The sequence below is a fragment of the Mobula hypostoma genome, chromosome 3, assembly GCF_963921235.1.
Source record: "Mobula hypostoma chromosome 3, sMobHyp1.1, whole genome shotgun sequence".
Lineage (NCBI taxonomy): Eukaryota > Metazoa > Chordata > Chondrichthyes > Myliobatiformes > Myliobatidae > Mobula > Mobula hypostoma.
The window spans coordinates 33613195-33631755 of NC_086099.1; the positions used below are offsets into that span (position 1 = coordinate 33613195).

Sequence of the window (18561 nt, forward strand, 5' to 3'; positions counted from 1 at the left end):
TTGTTGTGCTGAAGGGTCTTGGCCCAAAATGTCGACTATACTCTTTTCCATAGCTGCTGCCTGGCCTGCTGAGTTCCTCCAGCATTTTCTGTGTGTTGCTTATACTGTGTGTTACTAGCTTATTGATTAAGACTAACAGGCTTACTCCACTGTGAAGTCTATAAATTCCTTAATTTAAAAAACACATGTATAACATGCTTTCTAGAGATACCCAAAGTCATTTTGCATAGAAGCAGGCTCTCCAGCCCACTCTGTCCAAGTAGACTATCTGTGCTGTATAACATATGTTGAGGTAAATATACATTATTAATGCATCACAAATTGTTTAGCAAGTTGAATTTACGTCATTAAGTGGTTTGTCACTTTCTTTTCCATTCTTAAGAAAAGATCATAATCCCTCTGAAATGTTTATGCTGTTTCTCTCTCTTCACCTGGTATTATCAACAATTTCTGTTTTTATTGTCATCTTCATGTTGAATATTGATCATACGAAGTTTATGTAATACCCTGTCATTTTCAGAATGTCTCAAAGAACTTTAATAGCAATAATTTATGAAATCCGGCCAGCTTTAAGAAACAGAGCTGGCAAATTTACACACAATCTGCACCCACAAATAGCAATGGGATAATGATCTGTTGCTTTAAAATTTGGCACAACATGCATCTATTATACTAATAATCTTTATTAAATGTGTGCTTGCTGAGTGGTTTTACTGAAATTTTCTTTAACAGCCCTATTAATTAGCATTGTCCATTTGTATGGCTAACCAATATTAATGGTATTTGCCACAGCCAATTTTAATGGATTGTTTTCTGCGGTGTGACAGTGAAACTTTTTTGTTTTTACATTTCTGGTAATGAGGCACATCGGACTTTTACTGTCAGTGATTCGGACTTGTGTTGTTTTTGGAGAAATTTATCATTTAGGATTCACTTCATAGATAGCTCTGTTGGTATTTCTGCCTCTAAGAATGTGAAAGAAGGAATACATTGAAGAACAGAAAATCTTATTTAAAATTGACACTAATACTGTTCCTGTGGCATTTGATGATGCCCTTGTGCTACTTAATGAGTAACGTATGTACTTTCTAGTGCTTGAGTACATGGAAATGAAGGCAGGTTTGTGTATAGGGACCTCTATTCTTTTGCATTGCTGGGGAAAGTGTGTTGATGGATGAGGAAAGGGTACCATACTGAAACAGAGGTGGTGCCTCCGGGCTCAATAGATGGAGAATTCTTCAAAGGATTATAGGATTAAATGACAGGTGATTCAGTCTGGCTGTAAAACAAGTAGGACAAGATGGAAATAAATTGAAACTCCAGTAATGTCCAATGTAGAGGTTATTTTAATGAAGGGAATTGGTTGAAACATTTTACAATACTAGGTAGGCAAATAAAATTCCCTTCCCAAATATTGTATTCAGCATAAAGATTTATATATTTTAAAAAACTATGCTCTTTTCAGGAGAGATAACTCTTGTTCTGCAGTCTTACAAGTAATTTTCTGGTACTCGCCTTAAGAGGCTGTTCTTCAGATGGAAGCCTTCAGTGCTTAATGTTGCTTAATTATTTAATTATCTCATCTTGAATCAACCTTGTTGTCAGAGAGTTTCTCAAAAATTAGTACAGCGGATTCTGGTTAATTGGGCCATCTGTTGATCCAGCGTGTAGCCGTTTATTTGGGACAATTCTTAATGACACAATAACTAATCGAGAAAATAGTTAGAATTTCCTTTGTTTATTTGGGACACTGTGCTACCTACTTGCTGAGCAGTTTCTGATGAGTGTCAGATGCGTGCACTTGTGTAGGCACTACACATTGGAGCAAACAGGTCTTAAATAGTGTCACACACAGTATGCTGGAGGAACTCAGCAGGTGAAGTCCTGTTGAAGTGTCTCGGCCAAAAACGTCAACTATACTTTTTTCCATAGATGCTGCCTGGCCTGCTGAGTTCCTCCAGCATTTTGTGTGTGTTGCTTGGATTTCCAGCATCTGCAGATTTTCCCTTGTTTGTTACAAGTAGCGTCAGTTCTGTGTGTTTGTGTTCAAAAAGCAGTGATTTTTGTCACTGATGGTTGGCAAGAAATAAGCAGTAAGACAATTCAGATCTGTTTTTCTCACTGCAGTTTCAAGCATTCAGGCTTGGAGATGCCAGAAACTATTTCACTACTTCAAGTTAAGAACTATGAAGAATTTGATGGTATTGACAATCATCTTGAATGTTACATTGGAGAGGAAGATTTAGGGATGCAATCACTGATAGCATTGTATGATGGCAATCTGCATTAGGTGTTGGCACGATTTTATTCCTTGTGTACGCTGGATGAATTCCTATTAGGAAATAATTCATACTTTTACTGTCGGACTATTGGTAGTGTTCTAATTTGTCCAGTATTTCATTTAAATACATAATTTGTTAATACTTTTTAACTATTTCCATGAAACCTTGGCTAATTGGGGCAGCTGTTTAATTGGGGCCAAAATGAGCTGTTCCCAATAAGTCAGAATCCACTGTATTACAAGGGAATGATAGCAGTTATAATACACTCCCACCCGAGATGAGCAAATTCAAAATCAATTTGGACAGATCTGAATGGTGCATTATAACATTTGGTAGAGAATTTACCTTCCAGACAAATGTTGAAGATATTCTGTGGCTTTTAAATTGAAATGTAATTGAAAACACAACTTTCTGAATGAGCCTACCAAGTGGAATCTGGAATGACAAAATTAAGGTAGTATCCCATAATGTGGGTCATAAAGATATCAAATATGATTAAAAATCCAAAAATTCATAATTTTGCTTGTGATCTTTGAGAAAGAAATCCGTCACCCCTAGCAATTCTGGCATGCATGTGACTCCAGGTGTACACAATGTGCTTCCCAGAACGAGAGCAAACCACTCTGTTATCGTTGTTTCTGTCGATACTCTTGCAGAGTAGAGCTGGCATTTGGATGGGGGTGGGGTCGGGTTGAAGGACAATGGGTTGTTGAGCATATGAGTGAATTGTGGTTACAGGAAGTATTTGGATGATTGGGATTGCTCTGTAAACCAGCATCGACACAATGGGCCAAATGAAGGTATTTTATGTTGTACAACCCTCATCACTTCTTTCTGTCGTTGAAGAAATCCTTACCAAAACTGCTGGCTTTGATCCTATTCATTGTATGTATGTAACAATCTCTTGTGAGATGTCTTCACATCTTTTAAAACTTTAAATTAATTACATCTCTAGTTTTCTCTGATGTGTCCTGTTTGGTACATCCTCAAAAATTATTAGATTTTCCTTCAGTGGCAGGATAGTTAAAAATCCACACACAACACCAATGTTAGAGGAGCATATGAAATCTGGAAAGCATCAGGTTGCAGAAAATAGGGATGGGGCAAGGCTGCCTTAAGAATTTTAAAACCAGGATATGAATCTTTAAATTGATACATTGTCACTTGGGGCTGCAGTATTGGTTCACGAGCACAAGGGAGATGAGTGAACAGGAATGAATTCAGATTAAAATATGATTAGTTATGTTGGGCGAATTCAAAAAGTTATATAAGTTGGTCTAAGTTCAAATTTGTATAATGGCCAGTTCAACGTTACAATAATTAGGTCTTAAGTAACATGATTGGTAATGATTTCAGTGACAGGTGAGCTGAGGCACATTCAAGAGTTGTTAGAGGTGGAAGTGGAGATTTAGACACAAAGTTGATTATAATGGAAAATTATCTAATTATCTTTTTAATCATGGCTTCCTCAATTAAAGATCAATTTCCTTTGAGGCAGTTAGTAAACACTTGCAGCTGTTGCCACCTTTAATTATAACTTTAATAAGTTTGTTTGAAATTAAATGAATAAAGTGAAAGCAAGCTGCATGTATACAGGTGTTTTTGATTAGCAAATATATTTCATTGGACTATAAAGAGAATATGGTCTGTTTAACAGCCTCTGGCTCCACACTGTCGTGATGGCCTTTAATTTACTTGCATGTTAACAATACAGTGACATGTTGAGGATGTGATAATTTCTTATGTGCTTTTTCTCACCACTGCTAAGTTTAAAGCTGTCATTATTTTTGGTGATAGACCTCTAAAACCGCATCAAACCCTTTACATGGGCTTTTAAAATTGCTATTGTTCTGTTTGACTTTTTGTCCTGTGTTGGATTAAGTAGCAACAAATGCTGGAAAATGATTATTAATAGAATTCACGCCATGAGAAGGGCTTGCATTAGAAACTTGCAACAAAATATCTAAAATTACTATCAAATGCTGAAATGAAATTGTGCTGTTACAGAAAGTCAATTTACCTGAAATATTGTTTGAGTGATTTCGCCTTTTTACCATCACAGAAAACGGTCTGTTTCTTTAAGCAAACATAAGTTTTTGTAGCACTAAATAAAGTGAACACAGAACTCCCATTTTATACAGCTAAAACCAGATATTTGCTGAGATTGTAACATTTCATGGTCTGCATTCTCTTACTTCCAGAGAAAGTGGCAGGCGTGGCAAAAACAAATTAAGGGAATCAGCTACCTTCTTTGTTGTAGGTGTATTTTATTGAGATTGATTAACGTAACTAAACAGCTTCATTATTAATGTATCAAACAATTTCTTTGGTGGAAGGTGAATGAGATGAATGTTGGTCTTTCTCGTCTAACAATTCTGATGATTCTAAAATGAATGTATTTGTATGCTTGAAAATATGAATGAATTACCATAGGAAATTATTCAATATCTTCAGACTGCAGAAATGTTTCTGAGGAATAGCAGGCCAAAGGAGTGGTAGTAGAGTAATAGGCTTGGTGTTTGATTGCTGTAGTTAAACTAGCAGAGACATGAGGAGTGAAATAACCTCCTCTCCTACAAACTTCTGTGATCAGGCAGAAGCAATTGACGGTAACATACAAGAAACATACTTGTCAGTTCGTTCTTTGGTTCATAATTTCTTTCTGAGGGTTTCAACTCCTGTAATTGCAGCTAATTCCGATGGAGTGTAGAATTGTTCTCTGTGTAGTCTCTATCACTTTCTGATTAAAGTCAAATAGCTAGGTTTGACTATGTCCACCCCTGCCTCCCCCCCCATCAATTTTTTTATCCCACTCTTTATTACATATCTAGAATTTCATTTCGAGTTATCACAGAATTCCCCACATTATACTGTAGACAATGGATCTTGGGATCTCCCTTTGCTCCAACACCAGGAAGACAAGTGGCAGTCTGTAGTTGATTTGAATTTATAATTGCCCTTCATTTCAATGAGGTCATTACTTTCCTCCATCACAAAGAAGGATATTGAGTTCTGTTTGTCATTGGCAATTTTCTGGCATCAGATTTTCAAATTGAATGCAGCTTTTATTGTTCAGGAAAATTACAAACCTGCAAACTATTTAATTTATTCTTATTATAGATCCTGGTTGAGGCTTAATGTATATATCAAAGTTCAAAAATTTTCATAAAAGTACATATGTCAACAAATACCGCCCTGAAATTAATTTTCTTGCAGGCACCACACCAACTTGCAAAAGTGTGCAAAAAGACAATAAACTGATAAGCTATAAATAAATAAGTAATAATATTGAGAAACACACACAAAATGCTGGAGGAACTCTGCAGGCCAGGCAACATCTATGGAAAAGAGTACAGTCGACGTTTCGGGCTGAGACCCTTCAGCAGGACTGGAGAAAAAATGATGAGGAGTCAGAGTTAGAAGGGAGGGGAGGAAGAAACACAAAGTGATAGGTGAAACTGGGAGGGGAGGAAGGGGTGAAGTAAAGAGCTGGGAAGTAAATTGGTGAAAGAGGTACAGGGCTGGGGAAGGGTGAATCTAACAGGAAAGATCAAAAGACCATGGAAGGAAGAAAAAGGGGGAGGAACACCAGAGGGAGGTGATGGGCAAGCAAGAAGATATGGTGAGAGAGGGAAAAGGGGATGGGGAATAGAGAAGGGAGAGAGGAATTACCCAGAAGTTCAAGAAATTGATGTTCATGGCATCAGGTTGGAGGCTACCCTGGTGGATTATAAGTTGTTGTTGCTCCTCTAACTGGAGTGTAGCCTCATCGTGACTGTAGATGAGGCCATGGGTGGACATGCCGGAATGGGAGTGGGAAGTGGAATTAAAATAGGTGGCCACTGGGAGATCCCGCTCTTTTCCGTAAATGCTGCCTGGCCTGCTGAGTTCCTCCAGCAGTTTGTGTGTGTTGCTTGGATTTTCAGCATCTGCAGACTTTCTTTTGTTTATAATATTGAGAACCGGAGTCTTTGAAAGTAAGTTTTGGGAATATTTCACTGATGGGGCAAGTGAAGTTGAGTGAAGTTATCCCCTTTGGTTCAAAAGCCTGATGTTGAAGGGTAATAACTGTTCTTGAACCTGGTGGTGTGAGTCTTGAGGCTCCTGTAGCACCTTCCTGATGAAGGCAGTGAGAAGAGAGCATGACTTGGGTGGTGGGGTCCCTGCTGATGGATGCTGGTTTGGAAACTTTGAGAAACAGTTAAATTTATGCCAACTTAACCACTGTGGAAAAACTGAATGTTATTAACCAAAGTAACACAGCAGTTATGTACCAATGAATATTAAAACTGTTAGTTTATTTTGTATTACTAGCATTTGCATGTGAGAGTGACAATGAGATTAAGCGTGGATTTTAGTGGCCCAGCCAAAATCATTGTTGCACAGAGCTTGTGACTACAGAGAAAAAGGTCTCCTATATTAAAAATGTGGATAGAATAATATAAATTATGAAATGATAATGGCATTGTAAACTCTGGTGTTCTTCCTGTCATATCCTCCCATAGACCCTCCTGTTGGAATTGGAGTGATAACTTTGATATGTTGAAGTCCATCTTTGCCTTTCCACTGAGGTGTTCTTAAGGCTTTATTTTTAATAATGTAAGTTGCTCTAAGGGGATAAAGTGGATACTATCTAGTGCTGCCAATTTCAGAAGTATTATCATTTTAGAGCATAAAACAGTCTATGATTCCTTTTTCATGCTCTCTTGGCAAAGGAGAAAAGTGGATTTAAATGAAAGAGGGAGAAGCGTAAAAGCAATCCCAGATTTAGAGGTTCCAATACACTAGGGGTAATTGGAAGAGATGTGAAATATGCAGTTTGTCAAGCACTAGTGCACAAAAAATTTGTGAAATGCAAGTTATATTAAGACAACAGAATTGTTGGGAATAATAAACTTTTTGAGAAATAGAATATTTGCTCTACTGCCAATTGAATTGACCACACCAATGTAATAAAAGTCAGATTAATACTTTCATGGCTGTGAGGAGAACTATTAATCATTGGGTCGGAAGTTAACAAGCTTTCTCTCCTGCATGAAACAGCTAACTGAAATGAACTTTGGAAGGTTAAGGAGATTGTTTATCTTCATTGACCATTACATCTGGAATTTCCAAAGTAATGGTACGTAGAGCACAAATTGGTCACATACATAGCCTAAAGGATGGCAGAACTTTGGGTATTAGTGAATTGCACCTGAATACCCAATGTTACAATTACCTGTCAATAGCTTTGTTTAGATCATTTCCTCTCAATAATGTTCCCACCCACAAGTCATAAAGTTCTATCCTGAAACTGAATTTGTTCATGAGCTTTCTTTAAATTTTACCCAGGTTTTATATTATGTTTCATTGAAACATTTTTTGTTCTCATTAACCAATTTTCCTTGTTGATACCTGCATCTGTATATATATCTGCAAATGTAACTTCAGAGTTTGAGAGTCATGCAGCACAGAGACAGGCTGCTCAGACCAACTGGTGTATGCCAAATAAGATTCCCTTTTAAGGTAGTCTCATTTCCCCATTTAGCTTGAGTACAAGTTAATTTAAAAGTTGTAAATCTTGCCCTTGTTGAGGTTGTTAACATGCTGTGCCTGATGTGCTGTTTGAGTCAAAACGTTATTTTCATACTTAAATGTCTGGAGTGAGATCAGAGGTTTTCCTCAAATCCTCACTGGTTATACCAATTCTCTCATTTCAACTGAGTTTGTTTAGTGTTTATTAATGAAGTTTGCAGACAATTTGAGTATTTTGTTGGTAAATCTCATTCAAGAAGATCCATGGCACTATTTAAAACATAGTTTCAAAATCAACTTTGCTAGATATATTTGATTTTTCTTGTCACTCTAGTATCATTTCTGAGCTATGCTAGTTTAATGATGTGCTTGCAGGTGTTAATTTTGGCTGTTGCACACACCTTTATCACACTGACTTTAGAATCAGAATCAGGTTTAACATCACCAGCATGTGCGGCAGCAGTACAATGCAATACATAATAATAGAGGGTGAGAAACAACTGTGAATTACAGCAGGTGTGTGTATGTATATATTTAAATTAAATAAGTAGTGTAAAATAGAAATAAAAAAATTAGTGAGGTAGTTTTCATGGGTTCAATGTCCATTCAGAAGATGGATAGCGGAGGGGAAGTAGCTGTTCCTGAATCATTAAACGTGTGCCTTCAGGCTTCTGTACCTCCTTCCTGATGGTTGCAATGAGAACAAGGCGTGACCTGGGTGATGGACACAGTCTTTCTAAGGCATCACTCCTTGAGGATGTCCTGGATACTACAGAGGCTCGTGCACTGACGATGTGTCAAGGTTTTTTCTTTGCTCAGGACAGAACATAGAATTCTGTAGTAAATTTTAGTTTTTTTAGACGATAAATATAACAATGTGCAAATTTAATCATGCATCTTATGCACAATGTTTTTGAACAGAAGTGTTAAATCAGTCAATCAGTCATTTCTGCTGGAACTTCCTGATGCAGTTTTGCACAATGGAGTTGACACAATTGACATTGGAGTTTGTATACATGGCACATGAAGCATGTGGAATATGCATGATGTCAGAGACTGAGAAACACCTAATTGGTAGCTCTCTATTAAATTAATTCAGTGGTAAGTAGCTTGTGTAAACCTTGCACATGAAAGTGGGCCTTTCTCGTAATGCTTGTAATGTAAAAGTAGAATGTGTTGGAAGTGCTTAGCAGGTCAGGAAACACCTACGGAGAGAGAAACAGTTAATGTAACCGGTTGCTTTTTAATGGAGCAGAATTTATTACAGGTTTGTTGGAATTTAGTTGAAAGAGATCTCACTTCATTCTGTGGTGTTGAAAAATGCTTTATTTAAGTCACCTTGCAAGTCTTGGTGAGTGTCCAATAAAGTATGTATTTTATTGCTGTTTATAATGGATCCTGCAAGCCGCCAGCATCTCCAGGAATAAAAGGAGGCAGGTCCAATGTCAGGGAAAGTCCAGAAGATCCTGAGCCAAGTGAGTGTACTGGAGTAACATCTTGATTTCCAAAAACCCATGAAGATATATATCTGGATCCTAAAGTTTCAAAGAGAGATCTTGTGCCCGGAGATGCAATTCTTCCACTGAATTTGTTGCCATCAGATCAATCCATGTAGTAGCAGCCATGACATGCTTCCATTTCTTGATTTGCTTTGTACACTAGAGAATATTAAGCCTTTTTGATTGGAGCCCAGAACATTATTTGAATTTGGACTCTATGTTTTTTAACACTTATGATGCTATGTGCTCCACAAATGAACTGCAAGAATAGGCAATCCCAGAGTTTGAGGTGGTGTGTGACCAAAAACAAAGAGCCCTCATTGTAGTGATAGGCATTCCGTTCCAAAATTCCTTCTATTTGTCGGTCTCTTTGTTTCAAGGAAGAAGTTGGGAGTATTTTTATTGTTAGTAAGATTTGTGTTTTTTTTCTCTCTCTGCACATTGGGTGTTTTTTTGTTTTTTTTTAATGGGTTCTTTTGAGTTTCTTGTGGCTCATGTGAGGAGACGAATCTCAAGGTTGTTTAATATATACATACTTTGATAATAAATGTACTTTGAACTTTTGAGTTTTTATGGAGTAACAATGTTCAATATATGACCCGAAGGTATAATATAGTACTGAATTTATTCATCAGCTTACTTTAACGTTACCACTTTTCAGTATTGAACGAATTATTAAATGAAAAATATGCCACTGTGTTAGTTGCTGTTCTTCCTTTTGTGGAAGGAAGTAAACTTATCTCACTCAAACTATCAAAACACATTTAGTAGTCTGTTGAACCTTGGACAGAATAGATTGGTTAGAAAGTCGTGCAATTTTATCAGTTGAAAATCAGTCATAGAGTTAAAGTGAAGAGCCAGCTTCATCTTGCCATGTCATTATTTAGGATGACTGAATGGCTGAAAGAATAGTAGCTACATCTTCACACCTCAAGTCAGTCAACTCCAGCCTTAACCAGTGCATTCTACGAGGACTGATAAGGTACCATTAAACCTGCTGATATGATAGGAAATGGCAAGTTTGACAAAGTTAATGGTCTCTTTCCTTTCCTTATAAACATGGGCCCAGTACAACAATGATGAAACAGGAAGATGAAGCAGTTGTATTTTTTTTGAAGTTGGGTATAAGAAAATAAAAAAACTTCATCCTTCCATGTTTATTCATAAACGATTCCTGACAAATTCAAATTTTGTTTAAGAAAAAGTCTATTCTTGTCCATTACAGTACCTCTGAGTAATTTTTCTCACTGCAATGTAGCTTATAGCAACTGTGTTCATGACTACTTGGGTCCCATTGCTCATTCACAACACCTTTTCTCATATTCTGACTAGTTTCCCTTGTGCCCAGATTTGACAACCTTGTGTCCCCCCCCATTGAACTCCAACTGATGTATTTTGTTTATTTTCCTTTGTAAATTCACATTCTCACGTTCTCATATGCAGCATTTATCCTAGCAGAGTCATGTGAAAATTTGGATGTGCAGTTCTTAGTTTCCTTCTCTAAGTCATTAAACTGTTTGATGAAAAGCAGAGGCCCTTATTCATATCCCTGGGGAATTTCATGCTGATCTGAGGGTTCCCTTTTTTTTTCTAATTCTCTTACCTCACAGCCAATTACCAATCCATGTCACAAGGTTGCCTCCTATTCTGTGTTTTAATGTTTAATAAATCACTTGCATGAATTCTTATCAAAACCCCCATAGGAATGACATTTACAGATACTCCCCTGTTCAGCATGCTGATGGTTTCTTCAGAAAGTTCAATTGAATTAATCAGATAGGATCTGTCATTAACAAAGTGCCAAATTACAAATTAAAACAGAATTTGCCTTAACTTTAATTGACCTTATACATAAAACATATAATGTATGTTTAGCTTTTGCCTTTGCAGCCATAACATTTCTACTGCATATTTATCATGTGGAAACTACACTTTTCAAAATTTTGGGTTTTTTTTTGAATTTTGTGAACATACTGTCAGTGCTAAAAGTACATGGAACACAATTGAAGATCATAACTAAACACCAATGACATCATATAACACATTTTTCTACCTGAATTTTAGCCTGCTGAACCTGCTTAGTGGTCTATGTAAAAAGGTGACAGATTGGTTAATATCCAGAGCTAATTGTATATTCCACAGTGCCTGTTCCCAGACTGCATATTGTGAGCTACAATTGTAACTTCATAATGCAGTGCTAATTTGTTTAGATATTGTTATTTGTGGTTTAGGCTGTAAAGCTTGATTTCCGAATATAAGTTAAATAAAGGATTATAGACAGCAGTTCAGCAGACTGTCATTCTCTTGTAGAAGAGAAAGAGCAACGGTCATTAAAATATTTGTGCAGCTTTATCTTAAAAAAATCTTGAGAACTGAAATTAAAACTAGTGTAATGTTTTTTTCAGCTCTTTTGGTACTTTTGGCCTTGATCTAACCACTCCACTTTCACAGTTTCTCAGCTTCCGTTCTTGAACACATTGCAAGTAGCTCTTATGACGTCAATAGCTTCTACTTAGCTGTATTGTGGCTTAAAAACTTATTTTAATGAAGGTGCAGAACTCTGAAGGCATGTTTCAAGAGCTCCTGAAGTGGCTAGACAAAAGAGAAAACAAAAACATATTCACTGATGTGGACATTAGCTTTTTATTCTCTTTGCATCTTACATTGTAATCTAAGTAGATGTGAAAGTTTGGCATTTCCCAATGTATTTCTATGAGAGTTGGGCGCTGAAGAAAGAAAATAGGTTTTGTTTGGATTGCAGTTATCATTTATGACCTTGGAATGTCCTCTTGTCCTGTGATGGCCTTATTTTGATTATACCATCTGGTAGAGGTTTTCAGCATTTTATACAATGGGTAAATGGGGTTTCTTGGAAGAGCAGAAAGGATATGAACAGCTACCTGTAGAACTGTTTGGATTGGGTTAGTACCTTTAAAGAAATTAATTGAATTCCTTGTCATGACTGGCCTTTGACCTTATTTATTTTAGCATATTTTTGTCTCGAAACAGTTTATTTCAGTGATTTATGATTATTAATCACTGTTTACTGCAGTGAAGTGCAATAATGGCCTTATGTACGACATCATTATTTATCACACTAGAAGTGTAGCTACATTCTCGCAGTCATTAGACAGCCTTGCACATTTGACAAGATTATCATTGTTTCTTTTCGAGCATTGTTGGGGGATTTTGACATCAGTTGCTGTGTACTTCTGGGACAACCAGTTCTCAATACTGTATAACTGGAACTGGGACCTCCATAGGTTAATTCCCTTAGTTGCTTTTCATTCTTCTGAGCTCTCCCATCGTTCCCTGACGTTGCTTCAGGCTCCTAGCCATCTGGCTCTTGGATATTTCTGATGTCCCCGAGGTCCAGACTCAGCCACACTCATCACCCCTGTGAGCACCCAATTTTCTTGCCCACAGTCTACCGCTCTCAGCTTCCAACCATATTGAGGATTTTGCCCCATTACTTGTTTTCTTTAATATTTAATTTCACCAGTGGCCCCAGTGCTACACTCAAATGCCTTTCTAATATACTGGTTTGGGTGCACAACATTCTCTGGATCATACTTGCAAGAGATTCTGCAGATGCTGAAAATATTGATCAACACACACAAAATGCTAGAGGAACTCAGCAAGTCTAGCATTATTTATGGAAGGGGATAAGTAGGCAATGGTTCAGGCTGAGCCCCTTCATCAGTCCTAATGAAGGGTTTTGACCCAAAATGTCAACTGTTTATTCCTCTCCATAGATACTACCTGACTTGCTGAGTTCCTCTGGCACATTGTGCGTGTTGTTCTGAACCATAAACACAAGATCTGCAGATGCTGGTTCCGGACCATATTGTTTTGAGTAAGCCTTTGCAATCTCATTGTTCTCAAAAGACATGAGTATTGTTAAGGGGAAAGGGTGTGTGAAACAGACCATTCTGTTCTCAGTTAAAACACAGACCAGATGGATGACAGAAGGGAACAAATATTTTCTTCTTCAACATGATGAGCATTAGCTTGGCGTAAATTGCCTAACGTATTCCAGTGTGTGAATATACTTCCTGGAAATCCTAGAGACATCGGATTGAGTATGTTGATTATTTCATCTGAGAGTTTCATGCCAAGAAAAGAGTGGTGAGATTGTTCCATCAAAAAGACCCAATTGACAACTGACAGCAGTAGTTAACAAGTAAATCAATGCAGTGGGCATCCAGGGACTAGGACATAGAGCTGGTCAGATTAGAAAGCTAGATTTATGTGATTTGCCAACACTAGTTGTTTAGTTGTTATGAAGAAGGAATGATATTTTTAATAGCTTCCTGCATATATATCGCTAAAACTGCCTTTCCTATTTTCATGATAGAATCACAGATAGAGTTTGTGAAAATGTGTATTAGTAATTGTGAAAAAGACCAAATTTTATTTCTGTGAACACATCCTTCTCCTGAGCTTTAGATTGGAGTAACAAAACCCACTGTAAAAAAAATTACTGTGAAAAATAGGCAAGGAAATTATAGCATTGATTATTGAATGGAACAGCTTGTGGAATCTGCAAAATCATCTTTCACATTGTAAATTGAATGCTGTGAAACTTCAAAATGGGTTATTTGATGTTGAGCCCTTTGATGTGAATTATTATCTGTTTCCTCATTTACACCTTCACACTTTCACATTTATTTGAAATTGTAGGGTGTTGCATGCCTCAAAGCCAAGCTAAGTATTTGTTCGCACATGAAAAGCTGCACTTTATGAAGAACAAATAACTCCTGCAAAGCAAAGACAAAAGTTGCTTCTGTTGATTAAGCACTGTGGTTCAGGAATATATCTAACATTTTTCAGGGCTTATTTTTCTCATTTATATATGCTCATTGAGTAGTGGTTAGTGTGACACTATTACATTGGGGCATTGGAGTTTAGAGTTCAATTCCAATATCATCTGTAAGGAGTCAGTACGTCCTCCTCGCTGAGTGCATAGACTTTCTCCGGGTGCTCCGGTTTCCTCCCACATTCCAAAAGCAAACCGGTTAGTAGGTTAATTGGTCATCGTAAATGCCCCATAACTAGGTACGGGTTGAATCATGTGTTGCTGGGCAACACAGTTCAAAGGGCTGGAAGAGCCTATTCCACGCTGTATCTCATTAAATAAATAAAAATCTTAATAGTTCAGCTATTAGTATTTAAATAATCACAGGATAACAGTAGTTTGGGTTTGAGTTTTCACGTTTCCCTTTTTCCATTTGAGAATTCCACTTTTGTTAATTGCTATCCTCTTAGAGCTTAATATTCTCTATACAGCACCTCTACCACAGCCATGACCAGGGCCTGCTACTGCAGTCATTATCCATCTGCGTGCCAATTAGGCTGTAAATCCTCATCCCTAAAAAAGTAAAAATGATAATAGGGGATCACCTAGTCCATATTAGTTCGCCCCAAAGAGAATAAGCACAGGGGTTGGATGGGAGGGTTGTTGAGATCCTGCTTCTGGTAGTTTGAAGCACTCGGATGCCTTGTTCTGATCTTAATGTATGATTTGCTCAAATTTAGAAAAAATAAGGTGTGGCAACACAGGAAGGCTGATTTATTTTGGTTGACATCAGCATAAGGGGAGGTGCTGGCTTCTGGATTGCTGCTGAATGTTTTTCTATTTAGAGAGTTGATCCAATGAACAGATGTATTGCAGGGCATTCTAAGAACCATGGAATGAACACCACAAGCAGTTCAGGAAACCATGATGCTTTCCATCATCAGGATGATCACAGATGGTGGAAGTGTTGTCAATGTGAAGGAGCTTGAGGTAAGAGTTCTGAAGTGTGAATGATAGCCCTGCAGTCCATCTGCATTTTTTTTTGGTTGGAATTGAAAACCTGCTTTCCATGCATTGAAGTGACACAAAGTCTGTAATCTCTGGATGGATTACAGCATCTAGCAAGCTATCCATCCACTTGCCGTCAGGCAACCCTTACCCCATGTGTGGATAAGACCTTGTTTTCCACATCAGTCACCACAAAACTCAAAGCCAGACTGGAAGTCATCTTCACTCACAGGAATTGCCCAAGAAGAGGAGTTACCTAAATACAAGGAGTATTGTTAATAAGGCAGGTAATCAATTGAAAGTTTATTATTTTGAAAATGACATTAGCTATTGATGCTACTGGTTATAATTGTCAGATGAAGTAGAGAAGGAGATAAAAATGTGTGTGGGGTGGTAAACTTGGTATAAGAGAAAATTTGGTTAAAAATAAAATTAGAGCTGCAGAAAGACATGATATAGTTTTAGAGGCTAGCACTATGAGAAAAAAACATTTGGCCCATCATGCCCATTCTAAACATCAAGCACCAACTTTATATTCCCATTCACTAGTACTTGCTCAGTAGCCTTTTATACCTTGGCAAGTTGGTGCTCACTTGCTATTTATTAGATGCTCTAGGAGTCTCTGCCTCTTTCACCCTTAGGATATTCTAACCACCATCTGGATGAAAAAAAATTCTCCTCTGATTCCCCTCTGTAATTTCCTACCCCTTATCTTAAACCTATACTATATGGGTGTAGTTACCTATGGCAGGGGTCCCTAACCTTTTTTGCACTGCGGACCTGTTTAATATTGACAATATTCTTGCGGACCGCCCGACCGGTGGGGGCGGGGGGTGTTCAAGTAGGATTAACCTCACCTCAACATGTCTTTTACAGTTAGGGTTGCCAATTTTCTCACTCCCAAATAAGGGACAAAAGTAGCAGTCAAATACGGGACACTTGTGTTTACCCCGAGAAAGACTACCATGACCATGAAGCCTTGCGCGGGCACCTGTGTGCACATGCGTGACGTGAGCATATGTGATGTGCGCATGTGTGTATGTGCTGATTTTTTTTTTCTACAAATCGGTTTTGGTTTAATCGTCCCGATTCTGCTAAGTGAAACTACACTGTACATACATTATTTCTACTTTATATAGGCTGTGTATTTGTCATATCATTCCTGCTTTTACTATATGTTAGTGGTATTTTAGGTTTTATGTGTTATTTGGTATGATTTGGTAGGTTATTTTTTGGTATGGGAATGCTCAAAAAATTTTTACATATAAATGAATGGTAATTGCTTCTTCGCCTTATGCCATTTCTGCTTTTGAACGGTTTCATAGGAACGCTGTACCTAAGCAGGGGAAATACGGGACAAGGGCCGTCCTGTATGGGACAAACCAATTCAGCCCAATATATGTGATGTCCCGACAAATACAGGACAGTTGGCAACCATATGTTCAAGTTCAACAGTGCGTGATAGGGAATGAGGAAAGGTGCAGCTGACTCATATCGTTTTCTCGCGGCTCGGTGGTTGGGGACCACTGACCTATGGAAAATGTCTCACTATCTAAACTTTCTGCTTCGTTCATAATTTTTGCATCGCTCTGGCAGGTCCCATCTTCAGCTTTGTCTGTTCCAAGGTCATCAAAGGAGGTGATGTGAATTGGATTAAAGAACGTCAAAGGGCAATCAAACAAATTGCCATTTACTAAAGACCGCCAAATAGCCTGTGGAAAGTAGACAATTAAATTTGTAGTGAATTTCTGAAGTTCAGAAGCACTAGATCAATAAAGTTGGGAAAATTCATTTAACCTAACGTTAACTGGGATGCAGTCAGTGTACGAGATTGTAGAATTCTGAATCTGCTTGCATAAGTGTCTTTTTGGGTGCTACGTAGCAAGTTTTAGGAAATGCAGGTGAAAGGAGCACCAGTAATAGAGATTTTTCTTTGGATTGTGCTTAATTACGAAAAGTTCAGATGTAAACGTAACTTTGCGAGATCAAATAACGACAGCACAAAAAGATCGTTACTTAACTTTTCACCCGTTTATTTCTTCGAGCTCAGCCGGCGAGTGAACTTGGACCCGACATCAGGGAGAGGTCCTTTCTCATCTCCGCGGCGGTTCTACAAGTTCACTGCCCGATGTCAGAATTGTCAGAAGTTATAAGACCACTGATACAAAAGAACAAAATCAGTTTGATAACCATTCCGGTCAAGTCAATGGACTATTGATACAGAGAACAATCAGTTTGATAACTATTCCAGCCAAGTCAATGGACTATTGATACAAAAGTACAATCAATTTGTTAGACACTCCAGCCACCTTAATTAAAGAAAAGAATGTCCTACCTGGTTTGTTGGAGCCACAACTTAATTACAAAGATAAGAATATATGTCAAATTTATGCTTTAATTAAGAAAATAATGTTCTGTCTAATTTCCATCAGGTACTGCTTTTTGTCAAAAGGTGTGAAAAGCCCAGAGACATCTGATGTGGATCTGGGCAAACTTTAATTATGTTGCTCCAAAGAAGGCAGCTGTGAGACATTATTCAAACACACTGCAGTCACAGACATAGTCAGTACTGAATCCATTGTTTACAGGAATCTTGAGAATCCCCCTTTCCCTTAAACTTTATCACAGAGACACAATAGGAATAAAAGTTCTAAAATGAAGATGAAAACTAATTTGGCAAAAGTGGAGCCAAAGTAACTACTCAAAGGTAGATCAACCTCCGAATAAATGTAGATATCCACAGCCCTGGATAACCAGGTGCATAGAGTGTAAGGTGGCAAATATGGCAAGCTTATGTCAGGAAACAGAGTGCTTAATATTGCAGAGAGTCAAGAAGAGGAGGAAGTATTATGCTTCCTAAAAGGAAGAAACAATACCAGTGTCACAGTTGGAAAAGTGTAGAATACTACATAATAAAAGAGGAAGGAATGAAGAGTTTAACTAATTAAATGGATACCTCACCAGGACCAGGTTAATTATAATCCTGACTGTTAAAAGAAGCAATGCAGAGAATTGTAGAAGCTCTGTCCATCACTTGCAATCTCCCTGGCATAAGATTGGAGGATAGTTAATATCGTACTATTGTTCCGAAGGGCAAAAACAGTAAATTGTAAACCATTTTAATATCTGCAATCAACAAGTTATTGAAATTAATTCTGAGAAGCAGTACGTCTTCATTAGAAAGACAGATATATAATGAATGGTTGGCATTAACTTATTAAATGAGAATTTTGTCTAACTTTTTTGAGGAGAGTTGATACGGATTATTTGTGCATTTTAGCAAAGCCTTATAATAAAGTCCCATGTGGCAGGTAGGTCAAAGAATTATATTCCATGCAAGAATGTTCTTAAGAATACTGGGGGAAATTAGCAACTGTATGAAAGATTAGTTCAGTGTCCAATAGCATAGAGAATTGTTTGATGGCAGTTTTGCAAAGGAAGGCTGTTTGCCGGTGAGACT

At 37.6% G+C, this 18561-nt stretch overlaps 1 protein-coding gene across 6 annotated transcripts in view; it reads left to right on the forward strand.

Annotated features, from left to right (window-relative positions):
• The window catches only part of setbp1 (SET binding protein 1), a 266412-nt gene that overhangs the window by 148641 nt on the left and 99210 nt on the right, over positions 1-18561 (forward strand). The gene's annotated exons all lie outside the window — the stretch shown is intronic.